We start from the raw sequence: 13,507 nt of genomic DNA, 5'->3' as shown, positions 1-13,507 counted from the left end.
CCAAGTGGGAGTGCTCCGATATATAACGGAGGAATCTACCTGAACAGAAAAGAACATGGTTACGGCGGCCATTTTGAAAATTCTAACTTCAAAATCCAACTCTGCCTATGCCAGTTACCATTCCTGTAAAGTTTCATCCAGTTTGCTCAAAATTCTTATTTTTGAAATTTTTGACCTTTTTGCATTGTTTCCATGGTAACAAGACCTATTTTGGAAATTCCAACTCCAAATGCCACATCTACCAATTTTGCTCATCATTACTGTGAAGTTTCATGAAGTTTTGAGCATTTTGAGAATTTTGAAAATTTTGGTGTAGTTTCCATGGCAACATAGTAGTTCCAATGATCGCCAAAATCATCCAACACCTGTATATAGTGGGCACCTACATTGTTTTAAAATATGATGATTCTGAGTTGAAGCATATCCAAACAGTTCACCAAAAACCAAAAACTGGTTTTTTTTCACAATTGTGCCGTTTACATGGTAACGGCAGCCATATTAAACCATTCTATGCCATGATTAAAAAGGGGAAAGGATATTAAAAGTCAAATAAGTAACGAATAGGTAACGAATAGGGAATAGGGAATAGGTAACGAATAGGTAACTAATAGGGAATAGGGAATAGGTAACGAATAGGGAATAGGGAATAAGTAACCAACTTGACGCCCATTCCCCCTTCGACAAAATATCAGGAAATTTCAAATCGCCTTTAATCCAACTTTTCTCTCTCCATTACCTTTTCTGACATACATTTCATTAAAATCCATTCAATATTCAGAAAGAGTTTCGCTTAGAAGATTAGTAATGCCATACATTAAAGTAACGAGTATCTCCCCTTTAACATTTAGAACTTTCTCGTGTAAATATTTCTTTAATATCCATCCAGATGTTCAGGAGGAGATGCCCTTAAAAGAGATACATTGATAGACAGATAGGGTGCAATATGCCTGCAACTTGATCAGACGCGTACAAATTCCCATCTAGGAGGGACATTCCAACGCAACCTTTTTTGACAAATTTTAATCGGAAATAGTCCTGTCAAGGACGGCAGTAAAAGTAGTGAATGTGTGACCCAGCTTAACTCTGATGCACGCCGTTTCCTGATGATGTTTTTTTTAAAGTATAAATCCAAACTATAGAAACGCAGGATAATGTGTGAAAATACGGGGAACTTTTGTGACACTATCAGTGCAATTTCGCAAGAAACCAATTCGTTTTAAAATGGTTGCGAAAAAACGCTGCTTGCAAAAAATAAAAATAAAATTCTTTTGGAAAATAGTACAGGATATAATTTATCGCAAATACATAGTACAAGAAGTCGTTGAAAATCAGGCAGAAAATGATTTTTTGGAATGGAATAAACAAAGAAGAAGAGTAAAATTGTCCTTGAACTTGGTTATTTTGGCGCACAACTTTCCCTATATAAAAAATTATATGTTCTAAGTGTAACAAGTTTTGGAATATTATTGGACTGTACAGAAAATATAAAAAGTTACTGAAGAAAAAGACATTGGAGTAATTATTGACTCTGAATTAAATTTCGAAAAACATATAAGTGAGAAAGTTAATAAAGCAAATTCCATGTTTGCACTACTGAGAAGGACTTTCCAATATTTAGATACACTGTCAGATACCTTTGTACCACTACACAAGACACTCGTTAGAACACATTTAGAGTTTGCAAGCTCAGTATGTCATCCATATAAAATAAAATATATTGACATGATTGAGAATGTGCAGCGCCGGGCAACTAAACAGCTACCAAGATTAAAGAATTTAACATACTCAGGCTCAGAGAGACTCGAAAATTAAAACTACCATCTCTAAATTTTAGACGGGTCCGAGGTGACATCATTGAATTATATAAAATACTGAACGGAAAATATGACAAAGAGGCGGCACAATTTGTTAAATTATGGAAGGATATGACTACAAGAACAGGGGTACGCGGCAACAGTCTGAAAATATTTCCACAGAGAGCAAGAACAGAATTAAGGAGGAATGCCTTTGCTCTACGAGTGGTAAAAACATGGAATACTCTACCAAAAATTATAGTGACATCACCAACCACAAATACATTTAAGAACAGACTAGACAAATACTGGATGAACCAAACAATGGTGTACGAAGATTAAATATCAACAATCACCGGAAGTGGATAAAATTTAGATATAGAGACTGATGAAGAGGAACTTTAGTTCCTGTATCAGTAAAAAAACCTATGTAAACCTAAGTAAATAAAAGAATAATCAGAATTTTGATGAAGGTAAATCCAGAAACGCGCTCCGAACGCCAAAAAAAAATAAAATGCAAAGTATAGTAAACAAAGTAGAAATGCCGAGATATTCCATTCCCATATGATTTTATAATTTACATAGGATGTTACATTTTACTTCTAGTAATAATGTGTTTTTCGGGGGAATATTGCTGGATTAAATAAACAACCCGAATATGATTTTATTCAAGCAGTGGTACAAGTCGTGAAGAGACAATTACATGGCTTATAGTTATGACACTGAAGTTGTCTTAACTTTTTGATTGTCTTATAGATGTGTATTTTTGTAATATGTGCATCATTTCGTTTTCTGGAAAGTATGACATTGTGGCGACGTCAAATAATGTTAACGGACAACCTTGCAAGACATTTTCATTAAAACCCTGTAATCTGAATACAATTTGGTGTAACAATTTCAACTTTTAGAGTACTTTTTATTGGTATAGTAATCAAAGCAGAAAAATAATCTTCATGAAATCAAATCTCTGTTTTTTTTGGCAGTAAAAGTTTTGTGAAGGCAAGAAAGTTTTACTCGGACATTACCGCAAGACATTGCAAACCTATTGTTTTGAATTGAATATGCAGCTCAATTCTTTCATTAATTTGAACTTTTGGAGCTTACACTTAGTAAAAAACGATCGTGCTTACAATTGATAAATTATATGTCAATTTTTTTTTTAACTGAAATGTTTCAAGTTTCCAAACTAAATTTCCCCTGAGACAGTCATTTATATATATTCTTTTCAAAATATCTATGCTAATTTTACTTTGAGACGGCCATGTAAACCAGTAGTGAAATATATCATGTCATAGAACATTCATGCACAATTTCAAAGAGTTACGTGAACATTTCGCGAATTGCTTGAGTTTAATGTTTTAAGCTTGTTACATGGGACAACGCCAAGTGAACGTTTTTTTTCTGATAATCTGTGTCTTCCGAAGCCTATGAATATTATATTTTTATTCCTTCTCTTTCATAATGTGAAAATTTAAGAAACAATCTTTACTTTCATATAAAATTTGAAATATTAATTTCAGCATTTCTAAGAAAATTTCCTTGTCAAATATTTACTTGGCGCTATTTTTCGTGGTAGTAGCAATATCTAACTTTGCGTCACGAGCGTACTGTTTTACCCGTGTCCATTTGGTCACCCGTCCCTCACGTAATCGATATATAGGATGTAGCTTCGGGTTTATACAACTTATTTCGAAGTGCTACAATTTCTTTATGTCAACTTTAAAAAAAAAATATTTACCAAAAGTGGGCATATTCAGTCAAGACTTTTCTGAAATGACAGGTTCACTTTTGGTCAAAAATGGCCTAAGATATCAACTTTATCATAAAACACCAAAATGTTCACAAATTGATTCGTAAATGGATCTATTTCAAAAGTCCTAATGCTCAATAAATCAGTTCTTTTTATAAAAGTATATAATACGGTAAATACTCTCCAAATTAGGCCCATTTTGGACATTTTGTCAAATTGTGATGATTTTGGGCAATTTTCAGACCTAAAAGCTTGATGAAAAATTTGGCCGCCACCTACAATCCAAAATGTTTTGTAAACAAAAGATTCCAAATGTTATATATAATTCATCAATATAAAAACTTTTTGGATCGTGGATGTAGGCCAATGTTAATTATGCCAAAAACAATCATTAAAATTTTGGACAAAATTGACCAAAATTGACCTAGAATACAAATAATGTATATTTGAGGGGTCGATCATAGCTTAAATTTTTTTTAAGGAAAGTGCCAAAAAAGCATATTTAAGTCTTAACAGTATCATCACAAGTATTTCTATTTCAGAGGCGTAGCATCCTAATTTATATTGGTACGGCAGAAAATCATGATGGGTCGCGAAGCGACGCATCCCGCCTCGTAGAGGCTGTTATGCGGCAAGGGGTTCGGGGGCCGCTCAAGGCCCCCGAGAAAATTTTAATAAATAGTGCAAAATCCTGCATTCTGACGACCTCCAGACACTTAAATTTGATTCTCTGAAACCCTAGTTTTATGGGTAACAATTTAAAATATGACTCTTTTTTTTAAAATCAAAATCATAAAAATTTATGATAAAAAGTGAAACTTGAATTCTGCATTCTGACAATCTCCTGACACTTAAATTTCGTTCCTGAAAAAAATGTTTTATGGGCAATTATTTTACTCTTTTGTGTTTAATTCAATTTCAATCTATAGAAAACAGAATTTGAAACATGAATCGTGTCGAAAAGGCAGCAATTAAACTTTATCAAAAAAGTTGAAGGCCGATGAACATCTTAACTAAAATAAAAACACGCACTTTAACTTTGTGTTGGACACCTTGCCAGGCCTTGTCATGCTTCTACAATACTTGAAATTTTTTGACAGAAATTAAAAAAAATGAGCACCATTCCGTATATATGCATACCGGTTTTAGGAAATTATTAAACTAATTTTATACTATCAAATTTTCGCTAAACGTATTCAGGATGTAAAGGGAACTATGACATGTATGATCAGACCGATGAACAGATTTTCAAAATTCCCGGTTTACAAAGACCAATAGATAAACATGATGGACAAATTTCAGAATTTCTCATATAATATCAAGTAAGGGTAAGACAAACGATGAATCTATAACACTGCGAAAAAATCTATTTTCATTGTGAAACTAGAAAATATGCAATTTGAAGCGGCATTGATAGTTACTGGCGGTACTAAGTTATCGTCCATAAACAAATTATACAACAAAATCAGCAAGACGTAAAAAACATGAAATGTTTCACAATAAGACTCCTGATTATTTAAGCAATATTATCCCTTAACAACTGTGTAATATTCATAACTATGACAAAAGACGAACGAATGACACACAACATATAAAGTGTAGAACAGCATTGTATCAGAAATCTTTTCTTATGTCAGTCATTCGATCCTAAAATGCTTTTCCGGACGATATCAGATTTCGTTCATCTAAGTTTACACTTCAGACTCGGACTTCTCTTGAACTGAATTTTAATGTGCGTTTTGTTATGCGTTTACTTTTCTACATTGGTTAGAGGTAAAGGGGGAGGGTTGATATCTCACAAACATGTTTAACCCCGCTGCATTTTTGCGCCTGTCCCAAGTCAGGAGCCTCTGGCCTTTGTTAGTCTTGTATTATTTTAATCTTAGTTTCTTGTGTACAATTTGGAAACTAGTATTGCGTTCATTATCACTGAACTAGTATATATTTGTTTAGGGGCCAGTTGAAGGACGACTCCGGGTACGGGAATTTCTCGCTACATTGAAGACCTATTGGTGACCTTCTGCTGTTTCTTTTTTCTATGTTTGGGTTGTTGTCTCTTTGACACATTCCCCATTTCCATTCTCAATTTTAATAAGAGGAAAATCTACTTGTGTTTAAACAAGTTTAACAATGTTTAGTAGATTCAAAGCCATTTGGAATATATAGTATAAATTTTCATGGTTAGGATCGTAATTGGGTGAGACAGTCTTGACAAAGTCCTGGACACACATCACCCCGGTACATATCATATAGGAAAGATCAGAAGAAGAAAAAATTATATGCAGTTATTTGCCTTTTTTTTTACAGGGAGACCGATTAATATATTAAGGGAAATACTGATTCGAATCCCTTAGTATTAATGTATTTCTGTAATTATATGCATATGACATGTATATATGTACATGTTTTTTTTTATATAATATGTTTTGAGTAAAGGTATTTTTTTAAAGAAAAAAACCCAGGTATTTTTTGGGGGAAAGGTTGGTAACCGGGAAAAGAAATACTGATTCGAATCCCTTAGTATTAATGTATTTCTGTAATTATATGCATATGACATATATATATGTACATGTTTTTTTTATATAATATGTTTTGAGTAAAGGTATTTTTTTAAAGAAAAAAAAACCCAGGTATTTCAGGGGAAAGGTTGGTAACCGGGAAAAAAAATACATAACAGTTAGATGCTAGGAGTTCAGGGAATATAATGGAATAGCATTTTCTAATAGCATTAAACGTGTTTGTAAACCGTCGAAGATCAGACTTAGGGCTTCAGTGACTAAAATATAAAAAAAATCACTGCGACTAGGACTGGTCTATCATTATGTACTTTATTTCTTAGGATCATGCAAAGGTTGGCACGTCTACTATGTGACTGCTAGATTTATATCCACGGTGGCGGGATGTATAAGTACCGAGCCACGCTAAATAGATATTACCAACACATGACTATTAATAAAACAGTAAAAGTGTGTTACTGTATGATGTTGTTGAAGTTGGATTATATTCCGATCGTCTTGGTGACTACAAGCAGAATGTGCATTTTAACAATGTGCAGATCGTTTATTTGTCTCTGTAGCGGATAGATCGGCACGCAATAAAATTGGGACAACTCGTTTATATTTTAGTCATTATTACTTAAACTTTAACTTGAAGGTGCATGCATACAGAGTAACTGACAATATTTTTATTGCAAAAAATAAAATAGCAAAAATACTGAACCCCGCCCAGGAACATTCAAAACGAAAATACCGTTATCAAATGGTAAAGTCACGAACTCAAACACATGCATCAAACGATTGAATAACAACTTTCATATTCCTGACTTGGTACAGGTATTTTCTAAAGGAGAAAATTCTGGACTAAAACTGGTTTTATAGCTTGCTAAACTTTAATCTTGTATGCCAGTCGCACAAAATTCCATGCTTGCTGCACAACGTTTGTTTCTCCATTTGAGAGTTCTAACTTTGATTCTTCCATGTCATTTGTGTTTAAACCAGAACAATTGTAGAAGGCAGTAACATGCTATAGATAGTACTATGACTGTTCATGACCATATGCATGATCAATTAAAATCTTTTGTAAGTAAACAATTCCGTACTTTGATTAATACAGGGCAATTACTCGTTATCGTATATACAGATGGGTGCGGTCCTAACCTTGACAAAAGTTAACTTAGAGTTAACTTGTTGACTGCTTTCTAAGTTAACTTGAGAATTTTTAAGCAGTCAAGCAAGTTAACTTCGTCGTTGGTGGACCAGACCTACGGTCTGCTTTTTTAGGACTGCTGCAGACCTATCGACAAGTCTGCTCCAGACCAGACCTGTGGACAAGTCTGCTTTTGACCAGTCCTGAGGACAGGTTTGCCCCAGACCAGACCTGTGGACAAGTCTGCTTTTGACCAGTCCTAAGGACAGGTCTGCCTCAGACCAGACCTGTGGACAGGTCTGCTCATGACCAGACCTGAGGACAGGTCTGCTTTTGACCAGACCTGTGGACAAGTCTGCTATTGACCAGACCTGAGGACAGGTCTGCTTATGACAGATTATCGTTATAAGAGTTTTCATATCAGACTTGAGCTTTCATTAAAATATGTAAACAACATTCGCATTGTTTTTCCACAGATATCATTTATTATTTACTCGCTAGACTCTACTAGATATTATACAAATGCTCTCTTTTATTTGATATACATGTATTTTTATATAAATAAAAAATGGCTATACGATCACACAGAGTTTTTTTTTTTATTAGAAGGCGGATAGAAAGGTTATCCAACGCATCGGAACAATATTCTTATATCACGGGATATCGGCAACATTGTCTACGTTACTTCGTTCCCCGTTGTTTACCTGTCCCTTCCTAAATTTTACTTTATGCATAAATTTATACTTGCATGGATATTTCATTGATATTCAACTTGTTTGCATTGGATTTACTATTCTATTTCCCGCAGAATATTCTAACAGAAATTGTACAGTGTCCGTAAGCATACGATGTGGTAAAACTATCAACAATCTCGTCAAATTCGTCAGATTTATCGAGAGATTTGTCATTGCCGATATTTATATGGGACGTCCTAAAATTATACTCAATGCGCACTTTAATGAAATAGTTGCCACTTGACGTTTAACTATAAACAAAATCAATCAACCGACATAATAGATTCCAAGAAGAGAACCTCGTATACTTTTTTTTATTAAATCATTGTAAATAGTACAAATGAATTCAGACATGTCAGTGTTGGTACTTTGATGATGTGGCATAATAGTTTTGTTTTACACGTACACCATCATGAACTCCTATATATGATGTGACTGTTATTATAAATTAAGAGATGAAATTCTGACATTCTCAATTTATTCAGAATATTTTTTGCATTAATGGTTTTCCAATATTATTGATTACGTGTACATTTACGGTCCTACTAAAATGTGAACAGGAGCGCCAGGAGAAGACATTAAGGCGCTCGGTACAATGGTATGCGGGTATATAGATTTGCGTCATGGTGTATATAGATTTACAAATAAAAGTGCACATATGATCAGTTTTGGTCAAATAGTTTTGTTTTCCAAGTCAGCATGAGGTATTAAAACTACTGAAATTTTGTTACGTATCAATATTTTGAATAAAAGGAGGACACGCTGGTATCCTAAATTTATGCGAACAAAAATTTGTTGTTATTAAATTGCAATATTGCTGTCCATTGTCATGATTATATTATACAATGATTCCTGACATAAAAAATATGGCTGATTAATACTATGCGGGTACGTCATGGTGTATATAGATTTACAAATCAAAGTGCACATATGGTCAGTTTTGGTAATGCGGTCAAATAATTTTGTTGTACAAGTCAGCTGGAGGTATCAAAACTACTGAAATTTTGTTACGTATCAATATTTTGAATAAAATGAGGACATGCTGGTATCCTAAATTTATGTGAACAAAAATTTGTTGTTATTATATTGCAATATTGCTGTTCATTGTCATGATTGTATTATACATTGATTCTGGCATAAAAAATATGGCTGATTAACTATGCGGGTATATAGATTTACAAATTAAAGTGCACAAATCGTCAGTTTTGGTGGATGCGGTCAAATAATTTTGTTGTACAAGTCAACTGGAGGTATTAAAACTACTGAAATTTTGTTATGATCAATATTTTGAATAAAATGAGGACATGCTGGTATCCTAAATTTATGCGAACAAAAATTTGTTGTTATTATATTGCAATATTGCTGTCCATTGTCATGATTGTATTATACATTGAATCCTGACATAAAAAATATGGCTGATTTACTATGCGGGTATATAGATTTACAAATTAAAGTGCATATATGGTAAGTTTTGGTGGATGCGGTCAAATAATTTTGTTGTAAAAGTCAACTGGAGGCATTAAAACTACTGAAATTTTGTTACGTATCAGTATTTTAAGTAAAAAGAGGACATGCTGGCACCCTTAATTTAGGTGAACAAAAATTTGTTGTTATTATATTGCAATATTGCTGTCCATTGTCATGATTGTATTATACATTGAATCCTGACATTAAAAATAAGGCTGATTTACTATGCTGGTATATAGATTTACAATTTAAAGTTCACATATGGTCAGTTTTGGTAATGTGGTCAAATAATTTTGTTGTACAAGTCAGCTGGAGGTATCAAAACTACTGAAATTTTGTTACGTATCAATATTTTGAATAAAATGAGGACATGCTGGTATCCTAAATTTATGCGAACCAAAATTTTTTGTTATTATATTGCAATTTTGCTGTCCATTGTCATGATTGCATTATACATTGAATCCTGACATCAAAAATGTGGCTGATTTACTATGCAAGTATATAGATTTACAAATTAAAGTGCACATATGGTCAGTTTTGGTGGATGCGGTCAAATAATTTTGTTGTACAAGTCAACTGGAGGTATCAAAACTACTGAAATTTTGTTACGTATCAGTATTTTAAGTAAAAAGAGGACATGCTGGTACCCTTAATTTAAGCGAACAAAAATTTGTTGTTATTATATTGCAATATTGCTGTCCATTGTCATGATTGTATTATACCTTGAATCCTGACATTAAAAATAAGGCTGATTTTCTATGCTGGTATATAGATTTACAATTTAAAGTTCACATATGGTCAGTTTTGGTAATGTGGTCAAATAATTTTGTTGTACAAGTCAGCTGGAGGTATCAAAACTACTGAAATTTTGTTACGTATCAATATTTTGAATAAAATGAGGACATGCTGGTATCCTAAATTTATGCGAACCAAAATTTTTTGTTATTATATTGCAATTTTGCTGTCCATTGTCATGATTGTATTATACATTGAATCCTGACATAAAAAATATGGCTGATTAACTATGCGGGTATATAGATTTACAAATTAAAGTGCACATATGGTCAGTTTTGGTGCATGCGGTCAAATAATTTTGTTGTACAAGTCAACTGGAGGTATCAAAACTACTGAAATTTTGTAACGTATCAATATTTTGAATAAAATGAGGACATGCTGGTATCCTAAATTTATGCGAACAAAAATTTGTTGTTATTATATTGCAATATTGCTGTCCATTGTCATGATTGTATTATACATTGAATCCTGACATAAAAAATATGGCTGATTTACTATGCGGGTATATAGATTTACAAATTAAAGTGCATATATGGTCAGTTTTGGTGGATGCGGTCAAATAATTTTGTTGTACAAGTCAACTGGAGGCATCAAAACTACTGCAATTTTGTTACGTATCAGTATTTTAAGTAAAAAGAGGACATGCTGGCACCCTTAATTTAGGCGAACAAAAATTTGTTGTTATTATATTGCAATATTGCTGTACATTGTCATGATTGTATTATACATTGAATCCTGACATTAAAAATAAGGCTGATTTACTATGCTGGTATATAGATTTACAATTTAAAGTTCACATATGGTTAGTTTTGGTAATGCGGTCAAATAATTTTGTTGTACAAGTCAGCTGGAGGTATCAAAACTACTGAAATTTTGTTACGTATCAATATTTTGAATAAAATGAGGACATGCTGGTATCCTAAATTTATGCGAACCAAAATTTTTTGTTATTATATTGCAATTTTGCTGTCCATTGTCAGGATTGTATTATACATTGAATCCTGACATAAAAAATATTGCTGATTTACTATGCGGGTATATAGATTTACAAATTAAAGTGCATATATGGTCAGTTTTAGTGGATGCGGTCAAATAATTTTGTTGTACAAGTCAACTGGAGGCATCAAAACTACTGAAATTTTGTTACGTATCAGTATTTTGAGTAAAAAGAAGACATGCTGGCACCCTTAATTTAGGCGAACAAAAATGTGTAGTCATTATTTAAATGAATTAAACTATTGCTGATTGTGGCTGCATAGTTCAAGGATGTATAACTAACAAGGACGTATACACCTAACATCAAATATACTTCTTTTCAAAAATATACATAATATGATTGAATTTGATCTCGGAATATATATATATATTCAGTGCCTGTTATCATTGTAACGGAGATCGTTTTTATAATAGATAGATTTTCAGATCACAGATAAATTTGTGTTACGTTCTGTGCGTACTTATTTTCAATTATTTGTGTTTAATCCTGTTCATAAAACGGAAGTATTAATTTTCAAATTACTTTATTTTCGATGTTTATACTACGAAACAAAGATATTAAAAATATTTTTTTTTTAAATCAACGAAGAGCGGTCCTGGTTACAAGTTAACTTAGTGTTGACCAGACCAGTCAAAAGTTAACTTGGGAACAGGTCTGGTTTTGATCGGATTTGTTCAAGCAGAAGTTAACTTTGTGGCAGGACCGGTTTCCAAGTTAACTTATGTTAACTTTATGACAGGACTGGTTCCGAAGTTAACTTATGTTAACTTATGACAGGACTGGTTCGAAGTTAACTTATATAAATAGCGGACCTGTTTCTAAGTTAACTTTTTGGCAGACATAAAAACAGTCCTAGGTCCAAGTCCGCTTTTCAAGTTAACTAGATTTTGGTCCTAGGACTGGTCAGAGCAGTCCTATATTCGGTCACAGGTTAACTTTGACCAGTCCAAATGACTGGTTATCAAGTTAACTTGCTGTACAGGTTAGGAGTGCACCCATCTGTACTACTTATACGAGTTTTCGAACTTTGATGATGAATGTATACCGTATGTTGGTATGACTTCTACATTTACTTTTCTATCATTGTTTTTTTTCTGTAATATCTTTTTTTTTTTCTTTATTCCCGTTGAAAACCCTTGTTTTATTTTATATTTTATATATAAATTTTAGGTACGGCATGCCGTACCAACGAACAGTATTGGTACGGCGAGTGCCGTACCGGCTGCTACGCCCCTGTATTTGAAATTTGTAATTGTTTGGCCCGATTTAAAAAACATTAAAAATTTAGGGCCAATTTTAACCCTTCGTGAACCCTTCTCCTTTGGTATTTTGAAAATATATAAAGGCACACAGAGCACATAGTCCGACTTCCTCCTTCTACAGTGTACAATTTCAAGGTGGAACTTTTATAATGTACCGAGTGTTTTACTTTTAGAGGATGCATGTATGTTCTCAGATTTTTTCACTGTATCCTTTTTCACGAATGTCAGAATGTTGAACTTACATTTAATACAGTTTGCAAGGTTTGTCTGCAACTATGCGCACTACCTAAACGTTAATACATCATACAGAGAATATACTATATTAAAACATGTATTATTTATCTTTCACTTTTGCAACTGACGGAATGTTTTTATTAGTAACCTTTTTTGATGGCTTTATTAGAATTAAATGCGTCTTTTAGACACAACAATTTCAAATTGTATTGTATCGTCCTGAACATGCCTGAACTATTTGCCACTAGACATTTGCAACCTCAAATCAATCATTTCAAATTGTACATGAAAATCCCTGTTCACTCAATAACATTTTTTAAGCTTAATGTGCACACTGTTAGTTGGAAATAAAACTAAATCAGAAAAATTAATAGGAAATTTACAAAACCAAACAGAAATGGAAACAAAATAACAAACACCGTTCAGATCCCGTTACATATTTTTTCAATACCTCTCAGGAAAAAAACACGTTACTCTATATTAAGTAATGTCATCCTTTTTCTGCCAAATTATATGCATATCAGTTAGCTTTGAAGCAATTTATCTAAAACAAACAATGATGGTTACATGTGTCTCTTTACATGCACGGGAACACAATAAAATCCTGGAAATTGTTAGTTTTTAGTGTTTCTCCATATATATAAGAGATCGAAATGAATTAGTGACGAGGTTCGGCAGAATATTTTTTTCGTTTCTTTGCCATTTTTGGAAATTTTCTGCGACTGTCATACACTGAGTGAAAGGTTTGGCTAGCAAAAAAAAAACCAGTTCCAATCCACCATTTTCTACTTAAGAAATTCGGAATATAACAGTTGTTATTCATTTGTTTG

The sequence above is a fragment of the Mytilus galloprovincialis genome, chromosome 13, assembly GCF_965363235.1.
Source record: "Mytilus galloprovincialis chromosome 13, xbMytGall1.hap1.1, whole genome shotgun sequence".
Classification (NCBI taxonomy): domain Eukaryota; kingdom Metazoa; phylum Mollusca; class Bivalvia; order Mytilida; family Mytilidae; genus Mytilus; species Mytilus galloprovincialis.
This window is presented reverse-complemented; position numbering follows the sequence as displayed.